Genomic DNA, 14878 nt, shown 5'->3' on the forward strand with positions numbered 1-14878 from the left:
AAATCCGGTCTCTTTTGTTACAGTTCACGTTCGGGCAAATTCGCTATTCTATCGGCAGTCCACAATACCTGCCAAGTTCAAGAGGAATGTTGCATTTCGTAGTTTCGCGATAGTCGACCTGTCCCCAATTGAGAGACGCGCACGTACATATTCAGCAGTGACGAAGTCCTTATGTAGAGTCTTAGAAGTCCGCAATTTAGGCATATTGTAGAGGGAAAATATGTTTTTGGCCGCTCTTGAAAAGTTGGAAGAGGTGACTTAGATTGTTTTGGCCGGGAGCCCTTAAAATGTTTCAGCGTGAGTTATCAAATTATCCTGATTTGCCAGAAAATCCTATCGCATTTGCGCGTTTGCAAAAATCCGGTCTCTTTTGTTACAGTTCACGTTCGGGCAAATTCGCTATTCTATCGGCAGTCCACAATACCTGCCCAGTTCAAGAGGAATGTTGCATTTCGTAGTTTCGCGATAGTCGACCTGTCCCTAATTGAGAGACGCGCACGTACATATTCAGCAGTGACGAAGTCCTTATGTAGAGTCTTAGAAGTCCGCAATTTAGGCATATTGTAGAGGGAAAATATGTTTTTGGCCGCTCTTGAAAAGTTGGAAGAGGTGACTTAGATTGTTTTGGCCGGGAGCCCTTAAAATGTTTCAGCGTGAGTTATCAAATTGTCCTGATTTGCCAGAAAATCCTATCGCATTTGCGCGTTTGCAAAAATCCGGTCTCTTTTGCAATATTATTGGACCAACTTGGAGTGTGATGTAATTTCAAGGTCTCTAAGGAGCAGATTTGCAATTTAAACTCAAGAAATGCGTCAGGAGGGTGAGAAAAAGATGAATGGGAAAAGGGATTAGGTCCTGCTACTGTAGTGAACCAATCAGCTTGCGGGTTGTACTCGAATGGAGTCTCGCCTGAAATCAATGCATGGTCTCAATAAACCAGTTCATGGGTGGTAACTTCAATTTAATGTGCACCAGTGGTTCGTCTTTTATTGTCAAAGATGTACTTAGGATGAGACAGATCCAGCCCAAAAGACCTTCTGTACGTGGTATTGAGGGTAAAACGAACATGTCATTCTCAAACATCGATTTGCGCGTTAAAGGCCTCCATGACCCCTCTTAACTTCAGACCCACCCCCACCACAAAATGATCTCCCTCAATGTACAGTACAGCAAAAATGTCATGGTTTTACAGGCAAAGCAGGTCAATTTGACTGTAAAATAATTCCTCCTTGTGAGGGCGGGGAGAAAAATTATGATAAGGTAGATATTGCCAATTTAACTGTGACCATTAGATTCTTTTTAAAATGTTGGACTGACATCAAGAAAGACGTTTGTGAGGGCACTAACATTGGAATAACGCTAAAAGCAGTAGTTGGTTTTAGGGTTGGCCGTTAGGAGCCGCAGGCTCATGTGCGCGTGTTAGCTGCGCGCACACTAGCTGCCCTGAGACTATGTATTTTAGGTGTAAATAAATGCACGTGTATAAACGGTTTATGCCTGTTTCGCCTATTTCTGTTTCGCCTATTCCTGTTTCGCCTACAAAATTCCTGTTTCGCCTATTCCTGATTCGCCTATTCCTGTTCCGCCTATTCCTGTTCCGCCTATTCCTTTTTCGCCTATTTCCTGTTTGGCCTATTTCCTGTTTGGCCTATTTCCTGTTTCGCCTATTCCTGTTTCGCCTACTTTCCAGTACCCCTACAATAAATCGACTCTCCCACGGGGAAACTTAGGGATGCATGTCCATTTTATGGGGAAAATGTGAGGGGACAATTGGATGATGTTAACGATGTGATGACAATTTGACTAATCAAATGCCATCAACTTTGTTAACAAACCATGCCATGACCGTTTTGAAAGAGTCACCTTGAAAGCGGGGACAGTCTGGGACTTATTTGACCATAGGACCATAGGACCATACTGACACACAGTAAAAACTAATAGATTAAGTAAAGTAAAGCAGTCGTTTATTTTATGAAAACTGAATTCATGAGTTTTTGATAAAAATACAGAATATTGTACATTCTCATAATTATTTGATCAAAATCAGCTGTAAAACCCATGTCATAATATACATGTAGGTACAGCACATATAAAGTCAAACAAGGTGGAAAATACATATCATGATATTATGTCAGACAAGGTAACTGATGGCATCAACGTAACTCATTATGTCCCTCTCTCCATTGACGTATTGTTCTTTGAGGCGTAACATGCGTTCGTCAATGCGTACATATGTGGCTCTCCTCGGGTTTGGTCGGTCAGTAAGGGACGGTTCATATTCCTACGTCTGTGGGGAGGTTAGCAATACATTTGAATAGGCGAAACAGGAATAGGCTAAACAGGAATTAGGCGAAACAGGAATAGGCGAAACAGGAATTAGGCGAAACAGGACTAGGCGAAACAGGAATTAGGCGGAACAGGAATTAGGCGAAACAGGAATAGGCGAAACAGGAATAGGCGGAACAGGAATAGGCGAAACAGGAATACACCGTATAAACACAGACATTTTCAACTCTTTGGGCACCATCAACAACCGAGAAAAATGTAAAAGACCGTTGGTCTTGAATTAGATCTGTGCAGAATTGGGAATATATCAGGAAATTGTCCCAGTGGATGAGGTGATTTTAGGCGTATCTTAGGCGTATTGCATTAAGTCTTATTTTGGCCCTTTTCGACCGATCTAATTCTAAGCCTTATATCTTCTGTAATTCACACTGAACATCTTAGTTTTAGTGCATTTCATTATTTGTAATCCCCTAATACCAAAAACAGATAAAAAAAACTATAATTCATAATTTTAGGTTTTTCGGTTAACTTTAACTGAAAATCCTTATAGACCCCAACCCTTAGTACTTGATTTATCAGTAGAATACGGCAAATATACTTTTTTTTGGTGGAAATGATCTGGAAAAATCATTTATTCATATAAAACTGGTATGTCCATCGCACGGTAATTGTTTTTTTTTAATTGACATTTTTTGAAAATAGCCCCAAAAAGTTCCCCGCCCAATATTGAAAGGGTCCATTTGAACCCTCCAAACGTAGTCGATTTGCACCGAATGCTAAATTATGTTGAGATCTATGCCCTACCAACAAAATATGATCAAATGGAAATAATTTCAGCTGTAATTTCAGCCATTATCTAAAGAGCCCCTTCCGCTGCCTCTTTTCTGTTATATTCCTGATGGAGACAAATCTTCAGTGTGCTGTCCCAATCAATCAACAAGATAGTCTCATAGAGATGATATTTATAGAGACAAGTATTCAGTGTGCCCTCCCAATAAGTCAACAAAATGTCGCATGGAGGTGTCACTTATGGACACATGACTGTCTTGTCTCAATCAGACAACAAGATTGTCATAAAGAGATGTCCCTTTTGGAGGCAAGTCTTCGATGTGCTGTCCCAATCAGCAAGGTGTCCTCATATAGATGTCACTTATGGAAACATAGTCTTGTCTCAATCAGAATACAAGATGGTATCAACAAGATGTCCCTTTTGGAGGCAAGTTTTCAGTGTGCTCTCGAAGGGATGCCACTAGAGACCAGTCTTCAATGTGCTGTCACAATCAGCCAACAAGGTGTCCTCATACATATGTCACTTATGGAGACATGTCTTGTCTTAACCAGACAACTAGATGGTCTCAAAGACATGTCCCTTTTTGAGGCAAGTCTTTAGTGTGCTGTCGCAACGTACTCTCTACTATACAACAGTAGAGCATTTCACTGTTGTCGATATCGCATTAATCAGTGAACATTCTACTGTGTGTTTGCTTTTGCGCACATTCTCTGCGCAACGAAGAATACCATTGAATATTCTGGAATATTGTTGAATGACCACGTGTTTTTAATTTGTACTATATATATAGTTTTTGACTGTAGCCGAATAGATAATCAATCAATAAATCAATTTGAATTTGAAATTTTGACTCTTTTATTTCATTTTAGCAGTTAGGATGGGCGGCTACAGGCGGTATCATTTCCAACAACATGTCACATTAAGAGACCTTTTTCCCCTATGTGCCAGGAGTATGAGGGGTTGGGGCGGTTAGGTCCTCTCATTCCCAGCCGCCAGTCACAATCTGGTAAATTTTTGTCTCAAGTATGAATTTTGGCAATGATCATGGGTCGGGGTCCTATCATTCCCAGCCACGAGTCACAATCTGGTAACTTTTTGTCTCACGTATAAAGATTGGCAGTGGACATGGGTCGGGGTCCCATCATTCCCAGCCGTAAGTCACAATCTGGTAACTTTTTGTCTCACATATAAAGTTTGGCAGTGATCAGGGGTCGGGGTCCTATCATTCACAGCCACGAGTCACAATCTGGTAACTTTTTGTCTCGCATATAAAGTTTGGCAGTGGTCATGGGTCGGGATCCCATCATTCCCAGCCGTAAGTCACAATCAGGTAACTTTTTGTCTCACATATAAAGTTTGGCATTGATCAGGGGTCGGGGTCCTATCATTAACAGCCACGAGTCACAATCTGGTAACTTTTTGTCTCACGTATGGCCCCACTCATTGTCTGTTCAAGAAGCGGATAATAGGCGGCGAAAGCATCTGGCCAACTGTAAACTGTCTACTGTGTAAGCGGAAAATTGAGACAGTGAAGAGTTCACTGTTTTGTGCGGAGCATGCTCTGGCTGTCGAAGGGATGCCACTTATAGAGACAGGTCTTCAAAGTGCTGTCACAATCAGCCAACAAGGTGTCCTCATACATACATCACTTATGAAGACATGTCTTGTCTCAATCAGACAACTAGATGGTCTCTAATACATGTCCCTTTTTGAGGCAAGTCTTCAGTGTGCTCTCGAATGGATGTCTTTTATGGAGACACGTCTTCAATGTCTTGTCACAATCAGCCAACAAGGTGTCCTCATATAGATGTCACTTATAGAGACATGTCTTGTCCAAGCAGACAACAAGATGGTCTCATAGAGATGTCCTTTATGGACGCACATCTTCAGTGTGCGTGCTGCATGCAACAGACAACAAGGTGGTCTCATTGAGATGTCACTTATGGAGACTATGGTGTGCTGTCCTGATCAGACAATGAAATGGCCAGGGCCATTGTGCTCACCTCATGCTGTAGGAAAGATGGATAAAGAGCATGGTATTGTGTCATGTAGTGTTAAGTTTGATGTAGGTCCAAGCAATTACAATTTCCCCAAAATGGCCAATTTACAGTACATTCGACCTCTGTGACCTTGAAAAGTAGGTCAAATCAAAGAAGACCCGGGTGACACATTGAATGGTTGTTAGAATTAGATGTACCTATGATATAAAATTGGTGCCAATCGGGCAAGTCATTAATAGGAATAATGGCATTTTGAAGAATTTAGGATTTGGCCCCCTCCCTGGAGGCCAATCGGCAAATCAGATCGCACCAAACTTCGGTACCTGAGATCACCTGACCAAGGGGTACATGTGTACTTAATTTGTGATCAATAGTCATTGCAGTTAAGAAACGTGCCATAGTTACGGCCTGACGGCGAATTTACGCCATTTGACCTCTGTGACCTTGACAAGAAGGTCAAATTAAAAACCTGTGTGACATATACTGTATGGTGGTTAGATGTACCCATGATATCAAATTGGTGGCAATCGGGCAAGAAGTTAAGGAATAATCACATTTTTAAGGTTTTTGGATTTTGCCCCCTGGTGGTCAAGTGGTGAATCATATTGGACCAAACTTCGGTCCCTGAGATCACCTGACTAAGGGGTAAATGTGTACCAAATTTGGTATCAATAGTCATTGCAGTTTAGAAACGTGCCATCGTTACATCCTAACGGCCAATTTACACCATTTGACCTCTGTGACCTTGAAAAGGAGGTCAAATCAAAAACCCGGAGGATATATGATGCACCTTTGCCAGAAGTACCTACCATATTTTTTTCAAAATTTCCCGACTACTATTAAGGGAGATATTGCATATTTTCACTTTTAACGTTTGGCCCCCTGGTGGCCAAACCATGAAACGAATCGGACTGAAACTTGGTCTCCAAGGTGTCATTACATAAGGGTACATGTGTACCAAGTTTCAACTCAATAGCTCTAACAGTTACGAAACGTGCCCTGCTAACGGACGACGGACGACGACGACGACGACGACGACGACGACGACGGACGACGGACGCCACGGTATGGGATAAGCTCACCTCTGCTAAGAGGTGAGCTAAAAAGGGGGTCTCAAATGGATGTCGCTCATTGAGACATGTGTTCATGTGGTCTCAAAGGTGTGTAGGCATGTCTTCAGTGTGGTGTCCCAATCGGTCAACAATATTTTCTCATAGAGTCTAGAGAGTTCCTTATGGAGGGAAGTCTTCGGTATGCAGTCCTAATCAGACACCAAGATGTTCTCAAAGAGATATTGCTTATGGAGCCATGTCTTGGTGTGCAGTCTTTTATGAGGCGCCATGTGGGAATTAAATTATTTGACGAAATTATTTGAAATAAGCAAATTATATCGAAATAAATGAGTGAACGAAGTCAAGATTATTTCCAAACCATAAATTTGCTTATTCCAATTGTATTCAAACCATTTACTGTTCCTATCGATATTGTTTCAAACAATGAATTTGCTCTCTTTTGATTATATTCATCCAATCAAACAACGTAACTTTATTGTTTTCAAATAATACATTTTCTGAATATCCGTGGTTTCAAATAATCAAACTGTCTCGAAATGATGGTTTGTTAAATAATCAAAATTAAAAAGTCATGGTTTCTCAAACCAGGAAATTGTCCATTGCATTGGATGATAAACAATCACGCACAAAATCATTATTTCCAAACCATCACTTTAACAAACTAATTGTTTCAAATCATGAAAGTATGCACGAAATTATTTGTATACAATCTTATTGTACTCATCTAATGTTGATTATTTGCATCCCAGCAACGTTTTTTCAAACCATGAAAATGCAAACTCTGATTGTTTCCATCCAATCATTTCCAAAAGTCATTGTTTCCATCCAAGCAAAACTACGTTCATGGTATGCGCACATGGTTTGCGCAGTAGACGGGTTTGAGTTTGAACTTAATAAAACCCGTCTACTGCGCAAACCATGTGCGCATACCATGAACGTAGTTTTGCTTGGATGGAAACAATGACTTTTGGAAATGATTGGATGGAAAAATAAGAGTTCGCGTTTTCATGGTTTGAAAAAACGTTGATGGGATGCAAATAATCAACATTAGATGAGTACAATTAGATTGTATACAAATAATTTCGTGCATACTTTCATGATTTGAAACAATTAGTTTGTTAAAGTAATAGTTTGGAAATAATGATTTTGTGCGTGATTGTTTATCATCCAATGCAATGGACAATTTCCTGGTTTGAGAAACCATGACTTTTTTAATTTTGATTATTTAACAAACCATCATTTCGAGACAGTTTGATTATTTGTAACCACGGATATTCAGAAAATGTATTATTTGAAAACAATAAAGTTACGTTGTTTGATTGGATGAATATAATCAAAAGAGAGCAAATTCATTGTTTGAAACAATATCGATAGGAACAGTAAATGGTTTGAATACAATTAGAATAAGCAAATTTATGGTTTGGAAATAATCTTGACTTCGTTCACTCATTTATTTCGATATAATTTGCTTATTTCAAATGATTTCGTCAAATAATTTAATTCCCACATGGCGCCTCAAAGTCTTTAACAGACAACAAGGTGGTCTCACAGAGATGTCACTGTGATACAAAGAAGAGTCGTAGAAATGAACTTCAGGTGAAAAAGATAAAAGACAAGGCGATAGATTTCAGGTCATTTCACTATTATTATCTGCTCTGCTCATTGCCCACACCAAACCCTTATTCAAGACTTTAAAAGCATTAGAAGTAACAGATTTAAACACTCAACTACAAATGAAGTTTCTAAACACATTTTTCAATAATTGCGATCCGGGTTACATCATTCATGCATCAAAACAAATGACCAAATACATCCTCACAATACTAGAAACGGGCAGAAATCAATAATCCCACGATCCCAACTTAACATTAGGAAAAAATACCATTTTTTGTCACTATCTTCAATTCCCTTTCTGCCTTTGAGTATCAGGATAAAATTCACACTCAATTCATGACTTCAATGTATAAAAATCATTCACTGGGATTATACAGTTCTCGCTGTGTAATTCCACACTTTTACATAATGTGTTCACACTTGAACTTTCAATATTCACAACACATTTAATTTTGCCCAACATGATTATCATTTGTGCATATGTGGCTGGGGCATTTGAGATACATTATCACGGTGGCAATTGCAGGACAAGGGCTTTTAAAATTATGTCAGTCATTACAAACAACTTGATCTGTCTACTACTCTCATATAATAAGGTCAAATAAGCTCCAAAAGGCCCAAAAACGGTTGTTGTCAGATAAAAATATTACCGGTACAAGTACTTACTGGAAATTCTTGCAGCCATTCAGTTCACTGTCACGCTGATTTCAACTTAACTCAATGAATGTTATTGGATAAAAGGGTACATGTAATTTAAATGTAGTAGATTGTGACTGTCTTCGGACTGTCTCACGGCTGTCCCGGAATTTATTCGGGGACAACACGGATTTGTGAAGATGTACAAGCTCGATCTTGGAGAATAAAAGCCGATTTAAGACAAGATTCTTCGTTTAACTCATATGAGAACAGTCGCAGAACCACCAGTTATCTTGGGACTTGAAGAAATGTGTAATTACCCCACAACTTGGGCATTGTCACATTTCTCAGGAAAGTAAAGTTTTTCAGATAAATGCAAGAAAAAGCCATTATCTCTCGTCAAAGGGCTCTAGTTGAGATGAGGCACGAGCGAAGAATGTAAATGTGCTTTATGGACGCCATTTTTCAAAACTTTCCCAGATTACTCCTACAGAAGATGATTAACGAGTGTCGCGTAAATGAATACACACATGGCTTGATGACACGACACACCTCAATCTTTTATTTTAACTTTATATTCAAAACTTAAACATTGTGTTTCTTGCCGAATGACCAATGGACAATGGTGTGCAGTCAACCTCTTGAATCCCGGTGACCGACCAGTCGGTCATTTTGAAATAACGTTTTTTCCCAACGACCGACAGGTCTGTCTCAGTGATATTTTTATTCCCTTGAGCTGGGACGCTATTTTATTGCTGGTTTTAGCGTGTTTGATGTACAGTAGGGTCAGTAAGAGCATGCCTAGGTAGATGGTGCCTCGTTACCGGACTTGGGCGGTTGTATGCGGGCACTACACATCGTGAAATTCGGACCCAATTTTGCAACCACGTGACCACCCTGGGATCCCGTGATTTTCAAGTTTTGGGAGTTAAGAGGTTAAACGCAGCAAACCGTTCTAGAATGATCTGGATCGATCAAGATCACTGGTTCCGTGTAAATGGCTCTCACGTGTCTGCATAGGTTATGGTATTCCAACCACTTCAAGCACTTGGGTTGGTACCAAAATTATTAAAGGACCATAGGCATTATTAAGGGCAATATTACCCAGCTGTCCGCTGCCCAGTCACCTCCTGTTCTACATAAGTAGTTTCCATCAACAAATTGCACAAAAAAAGGAAACATTCCAAAGACTGAATTATTGCGCTTTTCTGATGTTGACCCCATTTAGCTCTCCAAGCAGTGACCCTTTTCACGTGGAACAATGCACCAGTAAGGCGTTTCCTGGAGTTAGGACAATGCACTAGTAAGGCGTTTCCTGGAGTTAGGACCTACCCTGTGACGTATTGGTACTGATATTATGGCGGGAAAGGTATTTCGTGCCAGGACTTGTGCTACTAGAAATAATGAATAACACGTTTTTCTACTATCTAAGAGCTGAAACAAAATGGCTAAAGCATCAAACATGATTGGAGATTGGAAAAATAGTTTATAGGTGAACCAGAGGAAGAACAAAAATACTGCAATAACAAGAGCAACGCAGGGTGTGGCATATGCCTCCCTGAGCACATTGAGTTGGAGTATTAGGAAAGTGAAGTGTTTTTCAGACAACCCTGGGCAGCTGGTGTCGTAGCTGACTGGGTTTAGTTGACATCGTGAAAGAGTTATTGGTCTGTAAATGCCCGCTGTACACGTTATCTTTTTCTACCCATATAAAAAGTTACATGGTTATTACTCAAAGCGTTCTTGTTAAAATGAGCGGAAACGAAAAGTTTACAGACGGCTAATAGATGCACAGACGGACGGACGCATGGACATCGGTAACACATAATGCCTCCGCAATGCATTACGAATTGTCGGGGGCATAAAAATGAATTTAATCACAAAAATGGTTCTCCTCGCAATTGACGGAAACCGATTTCAAGCACGCCGCCCTGGTGGCCATATATTGACAATCGGGACGAGCCTGTTTTCGAAAGGAACCTTCCTTTAGTAAAGGTCAACCCACAAAAATGGTTTCGTGGTTATCGCTAAAAGCGTTCTCCTTAAAATGAGCGAGAAAAAAAAGTTTACAGACGCCTGACGCCTACCGGCTGACAGACATCGGTAAAACCTAATGCCTCCGCAATGCTTTACGCATTGGCGGGGGCATAAAAAGCTGCCTATTTCTTTAGAGTCACACTCCACCAAAAAACATCGAAACCCCAGTAAAAACAGTAGTAGTAGAAGATTCAGCAGAAAGCATCTAAAATTGTTTGGGTAGACACCAGCGATATAAATTAAAACTGACCACATTCGGCATTTAAATCAATCGTTCTAGGAACAAACGTCTTGGCGCCAAAACACGATGTTGGCGAAAATGACATAATATCATGTAATATCCAAGGAAGACATCAAGAAGTCGCCTACGGTTGGGCACCTGCAAAAATGTCAGTTGCAGCAGGAACTAGTCTAATCCAGAACGTGTGTAATCCATTTGTGATTGTGTAATTCACTATGAAATAAATCCTTAATCCAAGGTTTCCGTTTTTTCCATGCACCGACACTGCCTCAAGAACATTCCCGCCTCAATTTTGTTAAGTCCCTCCCATTGTTGTACTAAACAAATCATAGCCTGGAAAATCAAATTATAAAATTTCATCTATGATGTGATGATAATGTTACTTTGATAACAAATTAAGTGTATTATAAGAATGCAATGGACAATCAAGTGACATATTTTCGTGTTTCCCAACAAAATCAGTCCAAACAACGATAATAACAAGGGGTTTTATATGGCGTTTTAAAAGAGCTTTCATTACCCAGCCTATCCATCCAGAAGGTAAGCATTACAAAGTGGCACCTGCCGGGTATTGAACCCAGGACCTCCCGATCACAATGTTGATGCGCAAACGTTGTGCCACTGCGTTCCTCTGAGCACAAATTATTTCATATGCCTGAAAATGTACCCATCTCTGTACGTAGGTCTTTTATTGTTTCATAACTATCCACAGGACAATGCATGAAGTGATTCAAAATTATCTCTAGGCACTGTATTTGGTTGCAGCCGGTCAGTTTAAGCCAATTCGCTTCAAGTTTCTCGCCTGTCATGTGCTGTACTTTCATGGAGAGATACCATCAATTAGGCTGACCATTTGTCAAATTTCAGACCCACCTCTGGCACACAGACATTCATCATGGTTTTCATCTCTGTCTGCGGCAACTCATCCCACAAGAAGTTTATGATGGCCTCCATCTGAAATAACATAACATTTGTAAAATGAAAGGTATCTAATTGCTGTTTGCTGTGCAAATTGTCCATGACGAAGTCGGAAGATGAACTGATGGAGAAGACATGAATGGTTAAAAGGCAATTTAAAAATTGCATGTTTCTTACCTCCCAGTCCAAGATTGTTGTAAAGCTCTTCTGGCTTCTTGCGAAAGGTTTCTTTACACATGTTTATCACACACGCTGCAAAAAAATAACAATTTGAATCCTTTGAAAACATTTCGACAATCATATTCATCACGAAACCTTTCTGCGGCAGTCTAAGAGTAGACAATGACAGTCAAACCTTTTTTGCCTTTACATATGTAGCACGAGAAGTAAAAAGTTTTATGGACTGAATGATGCAGGAGCTGAGCTTGTGATACATCATACATGTATGAATTTTAAGAAAAGAAGTTTGACCCAGCACAAAGCCCAACTCAGATGAAAAAAAGATTTATTCTGTTTTAACTCTTTAAATCCTTGAAATTTTTTAGTGTTTCCCAGTATTTCAGCAATTTTCACCCTAAAAGACCTCCAAATGCCCCCCCCCCATGTACAAGACAGCTAATCAATTTCACTAATATTATTTCATCAATAGATCCCTAAACCGCCCGAAACCAGCCTTAGTTTTATGATGGCGATGGTGTTGCTTGAGATTAGGTACGTACTGGCAGGCAGCTAGGGAACTAGACAAAAATCAGTGGCCGGATATCGGCCGGTTAGGATCTAAAGGGTCAAATATCACATGCCAAAAAATGACAAGCAGTTTTAAAAAACTAACGACCGATGCCATGACTTTCAATTCCAAGCGATAACAGATCAATTAAATCAAAAATTTGTATTGAAAAAGTTTGACCATCCAGTCCACTCGTTTACACTCCATTATCCATAGTCCAAAAACGATGCGGACAAATAATTTATCATGAATGGACTTAACAGCAGTGACAGTATTTTATTGTAAAATAAAAGGCTGTATTAAAATTTTAGTAAATACTTACGGATTTTACATTCTTCAAAACACTGAGTGTGGGCACGAGTGGCATTAAAAACCCCAGGGTGGCACGGAGGGCCTGCAACGCCACATTTAAAAAACATGAGTTACCAAGATTTGGTAACCCAATGCAATCATAATCTACAAAACAAAAAGAAATACATGTAAGTGGTAGAATTTGTTTTGCAATTGATTTGAAACTTAAACGATATGTGTTGGAGATGCCGAGCCTCTTTCATGCCGTCATGGTGATGCTGGCCGATGCTATTGCGTCCCGTCAATCAAATATCCTTAAAAAAATTGTATTTTGTAAAACATCTTGACAGTGCATCATACTGTGCACACATGTGCTACCCGCTGACCAACTTTCGAATCGTGGTCTCGAGCCAATGTGCATCCTTTTCTGTGAAGATCTATTGTAAACATGGTTTGTTTTGGCGAACCTAGGTGGTGCCCGCGTACCTGGCAATGCTGCAAAGGGCCTATAAAAAGACGAATTCGAAGAAGTTTGTTTTGGTGATAACCGATTCCTCTTCTTCAAAAACAGGCCTATCTGGATGAACACACTCCCTCAAGTGCATGCACACAGTCCCTTCACTGCCACAACCTTCTACCAAAATAACATTGCGCAATATTGTTTCACCACTACTCCTCGTTATCTCACGAGTTACGTCATTACGTTGATGGACGAATTCGAAGAAGTTTGCACTGACCCTTGAACAAAGGATCGCCGTGTCTCTCTAGGCATCAATTGTCCGAAGTCGGCTTAATACTAGGCCTTCTGACGTATTCTGAGTGTGCGCATTCGATTTGTTTTGGCACCGATTTCGTCTTCTTCGAATTCGTCTATTCCCTAAGTGGTGATATAGACCTAGGCCTAGTACCGATATATAGAGTATATACTCCACGATGTGTTGGTAATACAATATCATGATTAACGCACACCCATTTTTTTAACAGCCACAGATTTAGACTGAGCTGAGAGTGACACTAGGCTAACACAGACATGATGTAGCCTGTAGCCTGAACGCCTATGCTGTAGTCTTAAGTCTGCACACAATTTAATGACACACACGCCATGCATTGATTGCATGAATGATGATGTAAGCGGCACACACCAGTGGTACCGGTAGGCCTACGCCTACAGCTACGGGTAAGCGTCTTTTTCCCACAGAATCAACGAAAAAAACTTGTTCGTCTTCTACTATACTTTTCCCTAAATCATCCAGACCGTAAAGCAATAATATTTACCGATTACATGATGGCGAACAGCAATCCCAACGCTATTATTTCGGAACAAATAAAATGAAATGGCACAAATTACTCATGCTAGTATAACCGCGGCAAAAGCACGAAAAGCAGCGACAAGACAGTGTCCAAACGCAAGGGAAATCGTCGTTAATTTGTAAAGTACGCCCTCTCGCGGAGGACGACTGACCCCGTCTCGGCCATTCCAATGTTAGTGCCCTAACATCCGTCGCGTAACAAATTGAGTTGCGTCTTCTTCAGAAGTCTCTCTTCACTTGACTTTTTCGCTCAAGGGAGTATTCCTCCTACAAGGCGGGATGAGAGATTTTGGTTGCCCAACCCATGTTAAAGTTGCAAACCCGGTGTAAAAGAAATGCAAGTCCTCCCGGAATCTAAGTCCGGGCCTTTTGTTAAAGTGAATAGAGTCGCCGAGCTCCTCTGCTGAAGATTATGTAGCTAACCCTAACAAAACCATTAACCACATTCGTTGACAATACACATCTATTGTATGGGGTCCTGCATTCCTAGGACGTCCATTCCTTTTACACCGGGTCAAACCTCTGTGGAGACAAAACTTTGGGACAAAAAATGTATAGCCAACATGGGTACGCAGGAAAGATCAAACAAGTCTGTGATTGTGGATTTCTAAAGTTTATAATTCAAATATAAAAACAAGAGACCCTGGACTTATCCTAAGCAACACATTTAACAAAACCCAGGGTCTCGCCATCAAAACTGACCAATTGTCTGTGAACTTGCAGGTCAGTTGACTCTAAAACATGGATAATTATATACTGCATCGTGGAAAAATTTTGCAGGCGTTTCAGATTTGTGGTCTTTGTGGTTCAACCAGGTCTGCAACTAAACAGACGCAAATTGTAACATTGTCCATACATCATGCATTACGGCTCCCAAGTTCTGCAAGATATACTCGCAAAATGAATGCTAAAACAAAGGCAACTGCAAATAAAACCTGCCACAAAATTTTTCAGG

At 40.3% G+C, this 14878-nt stretch overlaps 1 long non-coding RNA gene across 1 annotated transcript; it reads right to left on the reverse strand.

Annotated features, from left to right (window-relative positions):
* Window positions 1–7810: 7810 nt before the first annotated feature.
* On the reverse strand, window positions 7811–14122 carry LOC135491703 (uncharacterized). Its single transcript, XR_010447868.1, has 4 exons — window positions 12645–14122; window positions 11773–11847; window positions 11551–11631; window positions 7811–11010 (listed from the first exon to the last, which is right to left on the reverse strand). It is a non-coding gene; the product is annotated as an uncharacterized LOC135491703 (long non-coding RNA).
* Window positions 14123–14878: the final 756 nt, after the last annotated feature.

Source organism: Lineus longissimus, chromosome 7, assembly GCF_910592395.1.
Source record: "Lineus longissimus chromosome 7, tnLinLong1.2, whole genome shotgun sequence".
NCBI classification, from domain to species: domain Eukaryota; kingdom Metazoa; phylum Nemertea; class Pilidiophora; order Heteronemertea; family Lineidae; genus Lineus; species Lineus longissimus.